The following is a 12,170-nucleotide window of genomic DNA, read 5'->3' on the forward strand; positions in this document are numbered from 1 at the left end:
TTTCTTTCTTTCTTTCTTTCTTTCTTTCTTTCTTTCTTTCTTTCTTTTCTCTTTCTTTTTCTTTCTCTTTCCCTTTCTTTCTTCCTCTTTCTTTTCTCCTTCCTTTCTTCTTTCCTTCTTTCCTTTCCTCCTTCCTCCCCCCTCCCCCCTTCCTTCCTCTTTCTTCCTTTCCTTTTCAGATCTCAGTACTGTAAAGAAGTTACTCCACTATCTTCTGGCTGGCATTATTTCCACTGACAAGTTGCCTGTCGTCCTTTTCCTTGCTCAGCAGTACATAACACATCTTCTTTCTCTTTCACAGTGTTCTCCTGTCCTGTATATCCAATGTCCTTTACTCCCCACTCAGTATATCTAAATTAGGCCTTGTTGCCAGTCATGTAAGATTGATGAAACCACCGAACACTAAGAAGACATTAAAGATAGGGCGCCTGGGTGGCTCAGTGGGTTGAGTGTCTGACTCTTGGTTTTGGCTCAGGTCATGACCTCATGGGTTGTGAGATCAAGACCCACATTGGGCTCCCCACTCAGTGGGGGGGCCTGCTTGAAGATTCTCTCCCTCTGCCCCTCCCCCCACTCGTGCACGCGTTCTTTCTAATAAGTAAATCTTAAAAAAAAGAAGACATTAAAGAAAGCCTTATTATTATCTCCAAACTCATCAAGTTGTATACATTAAATGTGTACAGTTTTGTATGTCAATCATACCTCAATAAAGTGGTCTTTAAAAAAAACATTATTTTCCACTTCATTTCTCTTTTGCAAGGGAGTAAAATCTCATCAATACTTACCCTAAATCAGTATCAAGGGAAGAAAGTTCAACAAAGACAGGACATAGGGAAGAGAAACAAAAAGTATTGATGGCATCTTTTGTGCCACCTATAAGGTAAATAATAAATGACCTTATTTAATCCAACTGTCATGTTGGTGAGCCGTCATACTATCAACACTATTTTACAAATGAAGAAAGCAGAACCCTGAGGGATGGAATGATCCACCCAGGGTGTACAACTAATGACTTGCAGAGCTAGCATGTCTACCCAAGTGCGCTGATGGAAACTGTAATGCCCCACAGCCTTAAGTAGTTGCTGTTCACTCCTTTCCAAAGGTGGTTGTGGCTATAAAGACAGGTCAAGTGCCCACAAGTCACCCCTACTGGATCCCCAATTCACAGAGATGCTATGCCCTGCTCACCCTCTGCCTTCTTTATATCCCTAATTCTCCTTTCATCTTTCTACAGCATCTGCCTGGACTTCGAGAAAAATCTCCTATTACCTGCATAAATGTTGTCAAGAACCCAGACTACCCCAAGGGTCAAGCTTCATGTAAATATTCAGTACAGACACAAGGACTAACTAGGACTTTATACAAGTTTAGCAACAACCACATGCAGAGTGCTGAGCTGGACAAGTTAGAGACAGGGCACTACCACTCATTTAACCTCTCCTGGCCTCAGTTTCCTCTTGTCCTCTGAGAAATGGAGAAGAAAATAATGCACCCTAATCTCCTGAGGGCTCAAATCTGTCTGCTCTTTAACAGTTGTGACCTTTGGGCGAGTCCCTTTCTCAGAGTCTCATGTTTCCCACAGTATTCTGAGCCACAAGTGTAACTGTGTCAGTTAGAAGAGTATGTTTGAGGGGCGCCTGAGTGGCTCGATAGGTTAGGCACTTGACTCTTGATTTTGGGTCTGGTCATGATCTCAGGGTCGTGGAGCCCTGCATTGGGCTTCTTGCTCAGCAGGGAGTCTGCAGGAGATTCTCTCTCTCTCTCTCTGCCCCTCCCCCACCTCTCTCGAATAAATAAATCTTTTAAAAAAAGAGTATGTTTGAAATCATGTGGTAAGTGCTAAATAGAGATAAGTGGTAATTCTTCAACACATCCAATTGCATTGATTTGGACTGTTGATCCAGCCTGCCATGATAGTTTACACAACACAGCTTGGTGGTAAAGAATGTGTTTACCAGATGAATAAATATACATGAAGGGCATAAAAGTGTGCCTGGCAAAAGTAATTGGTTCTGTTAGAATGCACAAGAGGGGTTACACTCAATGCACAACAGGACAGGTGAGGAAGGGAGCACGAGGGAGGATTTTAGGTCCTGAAAAAAAAATCTGCCTTTTAATACAGGTGCTAGTTTCACAGTATATTTAGCGTGTGAAAATTCATCATACTGCCTGCTGAATATATTTGCAGTTTCTGTCTGTGCATTAGATTTCTTAAAAATATGTTTTTAAAAATAGAGCCTGGATATTAGTAAAAACTCCTGGGAGGTCTTCAAACCTCCAAAGGCTGTGGAATTGGTAAGGTCTAAGCCTGTATGTCCAAGGAGGAAACAGAAACCACTAATATCTGGGTTACAGATGGGAGTAAAGAGAAACTTGCACTAAGGTATACGTATATATACATACATATGATGTGCCAAATTCTAGGTAAAAAATAAAATTGTAGGTTGTAGGTAGAAAATGGAAAGAACCAGGAGGAATCTAGTGGCCAGGAAGGATCTGCTAGACTGGATCTTGGGGGATAGGGATTAGGTTCACCTTCCTCATTTCTGGCCCCCTCACATTCCAGAACACTTTGTCACTGTTCCCTAGCTCTGTGATGCAGGCCTGGAAGTCTAGGCTGGAGTTCTACTCTCTGTTCTCAGCTGCCTGAGTTAGTAGTACGCTTTAGATGAGGGAGAACTTTGACTGGTTGCTTTTGCATTTCAGTGAGTCCTTAGGCATTGGTTCCATCTTTTATTTTTTGTACAGAATTGGCATCTTTCTGTCTTGTTACTGAATTCAGTGGTATACATATTTATGTCTGAAAGAAACATTTGAAAAAAACAGACATCAGTCAGGTAAGGAAACTCTAGGCTCAGCCCACAAATGAGATCAACTTGACTCCTATTATTTTCTTTCCCTACTCTCACTATTCTAAATCAGTTATGGGAATTGTCAGGAGAGATTAGCATATCATTTGTCCAGGAGGAGAGATTGGGTGGGCAAGGAGTATAGTGGAGACTAGGGTTTCTATACAAAGTTACAGACTATCTACTAGATGTGATAAAGAGTTTCAGGGTAAACTTCCAAACACTGTGATTCATGAGCCATGGATTGATTCACTGGTTCATGGAGTTTAGGGTACTTGGGGAAAACAGGCCTTCAGTACTTGTTCAGTTGCTGCCTTCCCATTTTAAGTGTGTCCGCGCCAAGCCTCTCCCTGGTGTTAAGGCTGACTTGGAGAGCAATGCTTAGCCTCTGAAAGCCTCTGATACAGATTCTACTCATGGAGCAGAATTCTACAGAACTGAGCATACAAGTTTTGGAAAATGTGAGTTTCTGTGCCCCTTTACAGTAGAGGATTACTGTCTGAAATATCAATTGAGGACCATAGGCAGTAAACCATTCCTAAAGTTTACAAAAAAAAATCAGTAGAAATTATGTCTACTTTAAAAATGAGTAACATGGAAGCGATACAGAAATCAATCAACACAGAATGTCACTTTCCTCGTTAATGAATGTCTGTTGCTTGCTTAGAATGAGGAGTATAAGAAATAAATCCATCCCACTTCTCATTTTTTCCCCTTTCAGCATCAACTCAATAGCAGGAAGAAAAACAAAGTGGAAGCTTTCAAAGCTAAGATTTTGCTATTCAACCCAGGCCTCCCCCAGGAATAATCTTTTTCTCTGAGGCCTTAGGTCCACAATTGCTGGGATATCAGTTCCTAGTCAGTCCTCAAAAAACATCGTCCTCTGAGAAAAGCCCATTGGATGTAAATCAGAATCTGGGACACTTCTAACCCTTCTCTGACCCTCCATGGGAATTAAACACTGATGAAGCTGGCCTATGTGTTGTGTGCATGGGGTGGCCTTCTGAGATGTAGCAGAAGTTATATAGGTTGTTTTGGAGGCAACATTTTGAGGCCTGACTTTGTACAAGTTGTAAACTTCCCTAATATTCACTCATCCTTTGAGAGAGCATCTGACTTGGCAACCTCACAGAGATGTTGTGATAATCAGCTGGGACAACGTGCATGGTAGCACTTTGTAAATGACACTGCATTGTAATCTAGGTTAGCCTTCTTATTTTGTCATTGACCTTTTGACATTAAGTCCTAATTTCTGGGGCTCTCAGCATTGAATTTTGAAGTAGGCTTTTCCCAGTCGAACATTTTACAAAGCCTCCTATATGGTCTCGTTTCTTCCTTCAACTGATAAGCTATTCTCCTAACTTGGGAGCTTACCTGAAAGGCACAAAAATGACACAAGACCAACTTTCTCTTTGGAAATGATGATTTGTTTCTTCCATTTTTGATATGTCCCTCTTCCTGGTTTGTCCCTTGAAATTCCAGGACCCCATAATAGCCTAGAGATGGCATGAAAAGAGAATGGAATGCGACAGGAAGCCTTGGGTTGAGAGATAATAGGGGTATCATGAAGTCAGGAATTTTGAGAAAGGTGACCTTTGCCAGGTCTGCTAGGCCAGCCCATCCCCATTCTGCTCCTGGATACCTTTTTAACCTCTTGTCTCTTACAGGCACCTGCACAAGCTCTCCTTTGAGGGTACCTTTCTAGAGAAGTTAGAACAAGATCCATGCTCCAAGGAGTATAATAGAGCGACCAAAGAAGCAGACATCCTGTGGGAAGAGGAGCTGGGGGGAAATGCTGTTTGACTCTCTATCACCTTTGGGATTCACTGAGTTGTCACTCACTCTGGCCTCCCATTTTCCACTGGATTGGACCACCCTTTCTCTTCCATTGTTTCCACCATCAACACTGGGGGCATCATCAGAGCTCCATTTAACATTGAATGCAACATTGTTCACACCATCTTCTTCCACACCACCTCTTCCCTTTTCCCTTCCTCCTCTAGAGAACACTCAGATATTGGGCCCTGTTTCCCAGCTAGACCCTCTTTGTCTTTAGACCTAACTCCTGACCGTGACTCCAGACTTATGAATACACCTTCCTTCTTCAGCCACCCATATTTCAAAGGCTGATCCCATAGCTGAGGCTACAAAAAGCCCCTTGGAGGAAACCCTCAAGCAGATCAAGGAGAGGAAAGATTCAGTCCCTGGCCTGAATAGCTCCTTTCCTGCATGATTACCTGTGCATAAAGAAGGCCAGATGGATATTACTCAGTCATCAGAAAGGATAAATACCCTACTTTTACATCAACATGGATGGGACTGGAGGAGATTGTGCTAAGTGAAATAAGTCAAGCAGAGAAAGTCAATTATCATATGGTTTCACTTATTTGTGGAACATAAGGAATAGCATGGAGGACATTAGGAGAAGGAAGGGAAAAATGGGGGGGGGGAATTGGAGGGAGAGATGAACCATGAGAGACTATGGACTCTGAGAAACAAACAGGGTTTTAGAGGGGAGGGGGAGGGGGGATGGGTTAGCCCGGTGATGGGTATTAAGGAGGGCACGTACTGCGTGGAGCACTGGGTGTTATACGAAAACAATGGATCATGGATCACCACATCAAAAACCAATGATGTATTGTATGGTGACTAACATAACATAAAAAAAAAAAAAAAAAAAAAAAGGCCGGATGGCCATGTGGTTATCTTCCTAAAATTTTGCTCATAGGCTCATGGGCTCAGGCTGAGGAAGAGAGGAAACAGGACAAGAATCTTTCACCAACTTAAGACAAAAGACCCTGAGAATGCTAGGATACCTTTGGCTTGAGAAGATAAAATAGGGAATGTAGGATTAGAGACCATCCACCCCAGGGAGGCCATCCTCTGCTCAGGGCATCCTGTTAGAGACTCCTAAGAACAAGTCATCCTACTACCCACCATAGGATCCACCAAAGAGTACTCAGAAAACAGGAATAAGTGTGTGTTCCAGTGGCTTCATTCACTGGACAGAAGAGACAAAAAGACCCATGGCACAGAACCAAAACACTGTCAGCTTCTATGCAGAGTCCAGATCTACTAGAAATCAGAGCTGCTTCTCTGGGTAAAGAGGACACTGAAACTCAGAACAAGTCAATCATTGGCCAGATCTTAAGGGGAGGGGGGAACGGAATCATGTGAAGAATTAATGCAAGGAAAGGAAGTCCACCTAAGGTGGAACTCAAGACCCAGGTTTAGTTCAAAAATATATTTTCATTTTTCCCTTCCTTCTCCTAATGTCCTCCATGCTATTCCTTATGTTCCACAAATAAGTGAAACCATATGATAATTGATTTTCTCTGCTTGACTTATTTCACTTAGCATAATCTCCTCCACTCCCATCCATGTTGGTGTAGACGTTGGGTATTCATCCTTTCTGATGGCTGAGTAATATTCCATTGGATATGGACCACATCTTTTTTATCTATTCATCTGTTGAAGGGCATCTCAGCCTTTCCACAGTTTGGTTATTGCAGATATTGCTGCTATGAACATGGGGGTGCATATGGCCCTTCTTTTCACTACATCTGTGTCTTTGGGATAAATACCCAGTAGTGCAATTCCTGGGTCATAGGGTAGCTCTATTTTTAATTTTTTGAGGCAACTCCACACTGTTTTCCAAAGTGGCTGTACCAACTTGCATTCCCACCAACAGTGTAAGAGGGTTCCCCTTTCTCCACAACCTCTCCAACATTTGTTGTTTCTTGCCTTGTCAATTTTTGCCATTCTAACTGGTATAATGTGGTATCTCAATGTGGTTTTGATTTGAATCTCCCTGATGGCTAATGATGATGAACATTTTTTCATGTGTCTGTTAGCCATTTGTATGTCTTCTTTGGAGAAGTGTCTTTTCATGTCTTCTGCCCATTTTTTGACTTGATTATTTGTTTTTTGGGTGCTGAGTTTGAGAAGTTCTTTATAGATCTTGGATACCAGCCCTTTATCTGTAGTGTCATTTGCAAATATCTTCTCCCATTCTGTGGGTTGCCTCTTTGTTTTGTTGACTGTTTCCTTTGCTGTGCAGAAGCTTTTTATCTTGATGAAGTCCTAAAAGTTCAATTCCGCTTTTGTTTCACTAGCCTTTGGAGATGTATCTTGAAAGAAGTTGCTGTGGCCGATGTCAAAGAGGTTACTGCCTATGTTCTCCTCTAGATTTTGATGGATTCCTGTCTCACATTGAGGTCTTTGATCCATTTTGAGTTTATCTTTGTGTATGGTGTTAGAGAATGGTCGAGTTTCATTCTTTTGCATGTGGCTGTCCAATTTTCCCAGCACCATTCATTGAAGAGACTGTCTTTTTTCCATTGCATATTTTTTCCTGCTTTGTCGAAGATTATTCGACCATAGAGTTGAGGGTCCATATCTGGGCTCTCTATTCTGTTTCATTGGTCTATATGAAATTGGAGGGAGAGATGAGCCACGAGAGACTCTGGATTCTGAGAAACAAACTGAGGGTTTTAGAGGGGAGGGGAGTGAGGGGATGGGTTAGCCCTGTGATGGGTATTAAAGAGGGCACATACTGCATGGAGCACTGGGTGTTATATGAAAACAATGAATCGTGGATCACTACATCAAAAACTAATGATGTATTGTATGGTGACTAACATAACATAATAAAATAAAATTAAAAAATATATATATATATATTTTCAGTGATTACAATGCTCCCTACATCCCTGAGAAAATGAAAGTGCTGAGGACCACTTCTTGACACCTTCAAGTAGATTTGTGAATTGTACCCAGAGAAACCACATTCATTTTCAACCTGCTCAGCCTGGGAGGTAGATTCTCCTCCGTGTCAAACCCATCATCAGATTCCCTTTCCTCAAAGGCCTGGTTGAAGATAGGAGCACTCTTCCTAGACGTCAGGCGGTGATCACAGACGGCTTCCAGCATAAAACCACTTGTATGGAGAACAAGGGTTTCTTGTCCTCCTCATCGTCTTCCTCTTCTTCCACCCTGAACAGACACTTCTGCCCACTGGCCGTAGGTTTCAAGCTTGTGCGTCTCACTGTGGAGAGTACTGGTCTAGTCCAGCCTACTTGGGAAGGTCTGAAATTCTGAAGATAGGACACAACCATAGCCTTTTTTTTGGCTTGTTTTGTAATCATATATGATGAAGAAACCTCTGCTACAAACCAATGGAAAGGAGACTGCAAGTTCACATACATAAGTGGAAATGCTAAAAAGGAGGAATTATGGAATTATCCAACAAATACAGATATTAAAGCAGGTTTTCCAAATAATATCATTGATTTATAACTATAATTAATAATATGAAGATCCTTTCCAAGAAACCAGAACCTCAGAACATTATCAACTACTATTTAAAAATATAAAATAGGTTTCACCTTCATAGTCTGTTCTCTTACTGAAATGCTTTTCATTTCTAAAGCTACATTTTTTAAAAATCTACAATGCGGTTTTTTTGTTGTCTTGTTCATTTCATTGTGGTATAAGCAACACAGTGACATGCAAAAAATTTAAGGGTGTTGTTTGATGAGTTTTAAGAAATGCATACCCACATTAGAATACAGAATATTTTCATCAAATGAAAATTTTCCTTCATGTCCCTTCCCAGTAAATCCACTCACTGAGGTAACCCCTGCTGTCACTTTTTTTTTTTAATTTCAGTAGGGTTAACATACAGTGTTATATTAGTTTCAGATGTACAATTCTGATTTCTTATACAATAGATTAACTTAGGGCGCCTGGGTGGCTCAGATGGTTGAGCGTCTGCCTTCGGCTCAGGTCATGATCCCAGGGTCCTGGGATCGAGTCCCGCATCGGGCTCCCTGCTCCTTGGGAGCCTGCTTCTCCCTCTGCCTCTCTCTCTCTCTCATGAATAAATAAATAAAATCTTTAAAAAAAATAGATTAACTTAGCCTATTTCAGGACCTCATATAAATGAGGTCATATATATCTCACTAACTTTAAACTAGTACCATGCGATCTTCATACTGTAACTTTGTAACTTTACAGAAAGTATTGAAATTGTGTAGTAAGCTCTCCAAATTTATATTTCCTTCTCAAGAATTTTTTGGCTATTTTAGGTTTTTCATATTTCCATATGAATTTTAGAATCAGCCCATCAAATTCTACAAAAACAAAAAAATTGCCTGCTAAGATTTTGATAGAGATTATATCAAATGTATAGACCAATTTAGGGAGAATTGATATTTGAGTCTTCTGCCCAACCAACCAGATACATTTTCCATTTATTTTGGTTCTTTTTCTTTCTCTCAGCAACGTTCTACAATGTTCAGTGTACAGGTTTTACATATATTTTATTAGATTTATCCATATTTCATATTTTAATGCTATTATTAGTATTGTTTTTTAATTTCAGTTTCTGATTGTTGTTAGTATGTAGATATACATTTGATTTTTGTATTTTGATCTTTCAAGGGAATTGTCCATTTCATCTAAGTTATCAAGTTTCCTGGCATTAAGATGTTCACAATATTTTCTTATTATTATTTGGATGTCTGCAAAACCTGTAGTTATGTCATTTCTCTCTCTCTCTCTCTCTCTTTTTTTTTTTTTTACCACACAAAGACATTAGAATGAACTTTATTTTTAAAAAATTAGCAAGATATTGACCATTCTGGAGCAGTGACATGATCAAAACTGGGCTTTTATCCCCACAGCTATTCATTACTGAAGCTGGACCAAGACTGAGTGTCAAAGAATCACAGTAGATTAGGAAGCAGAGCCTGTGATTTGGAACTGAGGGCTTAATGCAATGGACTCAAAGATGAGCCATTTCTCTCATTTCTGATTCTGATTGTCTCTCTCTTTTATTCTAATGAGACTGTGACTCACATCAATCTTCTCAAAAAGCCAGCTTTTGCTTTCCTTTACATGTGATCCTTTAACAACATGGATTTGAACTGTGTGGGTCTCCTTGTGTACATATTTTTTTCAATAAAGTCAGCACAGCACTATATTTTTTGTTCCTTATGATTTTCTTAATAATATTTTCTTTTCCCTAATTTACTTTATTGGAAGAATACAGTATATAATACATATAACATACAAAATATGTATTAAAAATATGTGTTAATTGACTATGTTATCAGTAAGGCTTTCAGTCAACAGTAGGCCATTAGTAGCTAAGTTTTTGGGGAGTCAAAAGTTATATGCAGATTTTCAATTGCATGGGGGATTGACACCCCTGATAACTCCCACAATGTTTAAGGGTCAACTGTATTTTCTTTTTTTTTTATTTGATTTTTTCTCTGAATGATTATTCCCTTTCTTCTGTTTACCATGGGTTTCATTTTTTTCCTTTTTCTAGTTTCCTAACATGGAAAGTGAGTCGTTGATTTATGGCCTTTCATCTTTTCCAATAAAGGTATTTAATGCCTTATATTTCCCTCTAAGTACTGGTTTAGAGGCATCCCGCAAATTTAGATACGTTATATTTTCATTTTCATTCAGTTCATAATATTTTATTTCCCTTTTGATGTTTTTCTTCGACCAGTGGATTATTTTGAAGGATGTATTTAGTTTACAAATATTGGGGGATTGTCCAGATATTTTGTTACTGATTTCTAACTTAATGCTGTTGTGCTTAGAAAACACACTTGAGGGGCGCCTGGGTGGCTCAGTCGTTAAGCATCTGCCTTCAGCTCAGGTCATGATCCCAGGACCCTGGGATTGAGCCCTGTGTCAGGCTCCCTGCTCGGCGGGAAGCCTGCTTCTCCCTCTCCCACTCCCCCTTTTTGTGCTCCCTCTCTAACTGTGTCTCTCTCTGTCAAATAAATAAAAATCTTTAAAAAAAAAGAAAAAGAAAACACACTTGATCTTTTTTTTTTTTTAAGATTTTATTTTATTTTTCCGACAGAGAGAGACACAGTGAGAGCAGGATCACAAGCAGGGGGAGAGGGAGAGGGAGAAGCAGGCTTCCCACTGAGCAGGGAGCCCGACGCGGGGCTCGATCCCAGGATCCTGGGATCATGACCTGAGCCGAAGGCAGACGCTTAAGGACTGAGCCACCCAGGCGCCCCCACACTTGATCTTTTAAATTTATTGAGACTTGTTTTATGACCCCTGAATATGACCTTCCTTGGTAAATGTTTTGCACGCACTTAAAAAGAATGTGTCCTGTCGTCTTTGGGTGGAATGTTCTACAAATGCTAAATTGGTCAAGTTGGTTGGTGGTGATGATGTTCAAGTCTATCTACTATATCCTGCCTGATTGCTTATGTCCTTATTCAATTAATTATTAAGAGAGAGGACTGAAATTTCCAACTACAATTGTGAATTTGTCTAGTTTTCCTACAGTTCTATCAGTTTTTGCTTCATACATTTTGAAGTTCAGCTACTGGGTGCATAAACTTTTAGTATTACATCCTCTTAATAAACTGACCCCTTTAGCATTATGAAGTGTTTTTCTTTATTCCTTGTAATTATTCTTAGTTCTGAAATATATTTTATTTAATATTAATATAGTCCCTTCAGTTTAATTTTTAATTTGTGTTAGCCCAGTATATCTTTTTTCATTCTTTTAACCTATTTGTGTCTTTATATTTAAAGTGTGTTTCTTGTAGGCAGCATAAAGTTGGGCTGTGCCTTTTTATCCAATATGACAACCTATTCTTTTAATTGGTGTTTAGATCATTTATGTTTAATGTGATCATTTATATTGTTAGGTTAAGCCTATCATCTCAATTTTGTTTTCTATTTGTCCTATCTATTCTTTGTTATCTTTTCCCTTTTTCTGCTTGCAGTTGGATTAATTGTATATTTGTTATGATTCCTTCTTATCCTGTTTTTGGATTATTAGCTACAACTGTTTTGTTATTTTAGTGGTTTATTTAGCATTTCTACTACATACTTTTAGTTTGTCCCAATCTACCTGCAAATAATATACCACTTCATGTATAGTATGAGAGCCTTACGATATATTCATTATCATGAAAAAAGATATACCATATGGTCCCTCCAATGAGTGGCTTGGCTTCACAGGTATAATTATGGATGGTGTGACCTTCTTCAAATAGCCATATCCAGGAGCTCACCAAGGAATTCCTTAGATAAGGAATCCCAAAACAATATGAGACATCAGATCAGGCTTCGTCTTGGTCACCTCAACAAAATCCAGAGCCAGTGTCTGCAGGTAATTTTTTGGAACCACCTGCAACAAAAAAAGTATCATATCAATCAGGACATACCTCCCAAGGGACTATATTTCTAGATGGTCCAGTCTTAGAAGCCCAAGTTTAGGGGGTTCACTGAATATGTAGCATCATTGGCCTCCCCAATGTTCTTTATGCACTG

The 12,170-nt window shown here is 39.6% G+C and overlaps 1 long non-coding RNA gene across 1 annotated transcript in view; it reads right to left on the reverse strand.

Moving 5' to 3' along the window:
- The window catches only part of LOC118006740, a 16,612-nt gene extending 4,778 nt beyond the window's left edge, over window positions 1–11,834 (reverse strand). The window contains exon 1 of the long non-coding RNA XR_004678174.1: window positions 11,823–11,834. This is a non-coding gene — a long non-coding RNA (uncharacterized LOC118006740). The remainder of the gene's footprint in view (window positions 1–11,822) is intronic.
- Between the last annotated feature and the right edge of the window lie 336 nt (window positions 11,835–12,170).

The sequence above is a fragment of the Mirounga leonina genome, unplaced genomic scaffold (assembly GCF_011800145.1).
Source record: "Mirounga leonina isolate KUSES-001 unplaced genomic scaffold, KU_Mleo_1.0 Mir_99, whole genome shotgun sequence".
Classification (NCBI taxonomy): Eukaryota; Metazoa; Chordata; class Mammalia; order Carnivora; family Phocidae; genus Mirounga; species Mirounga leonina.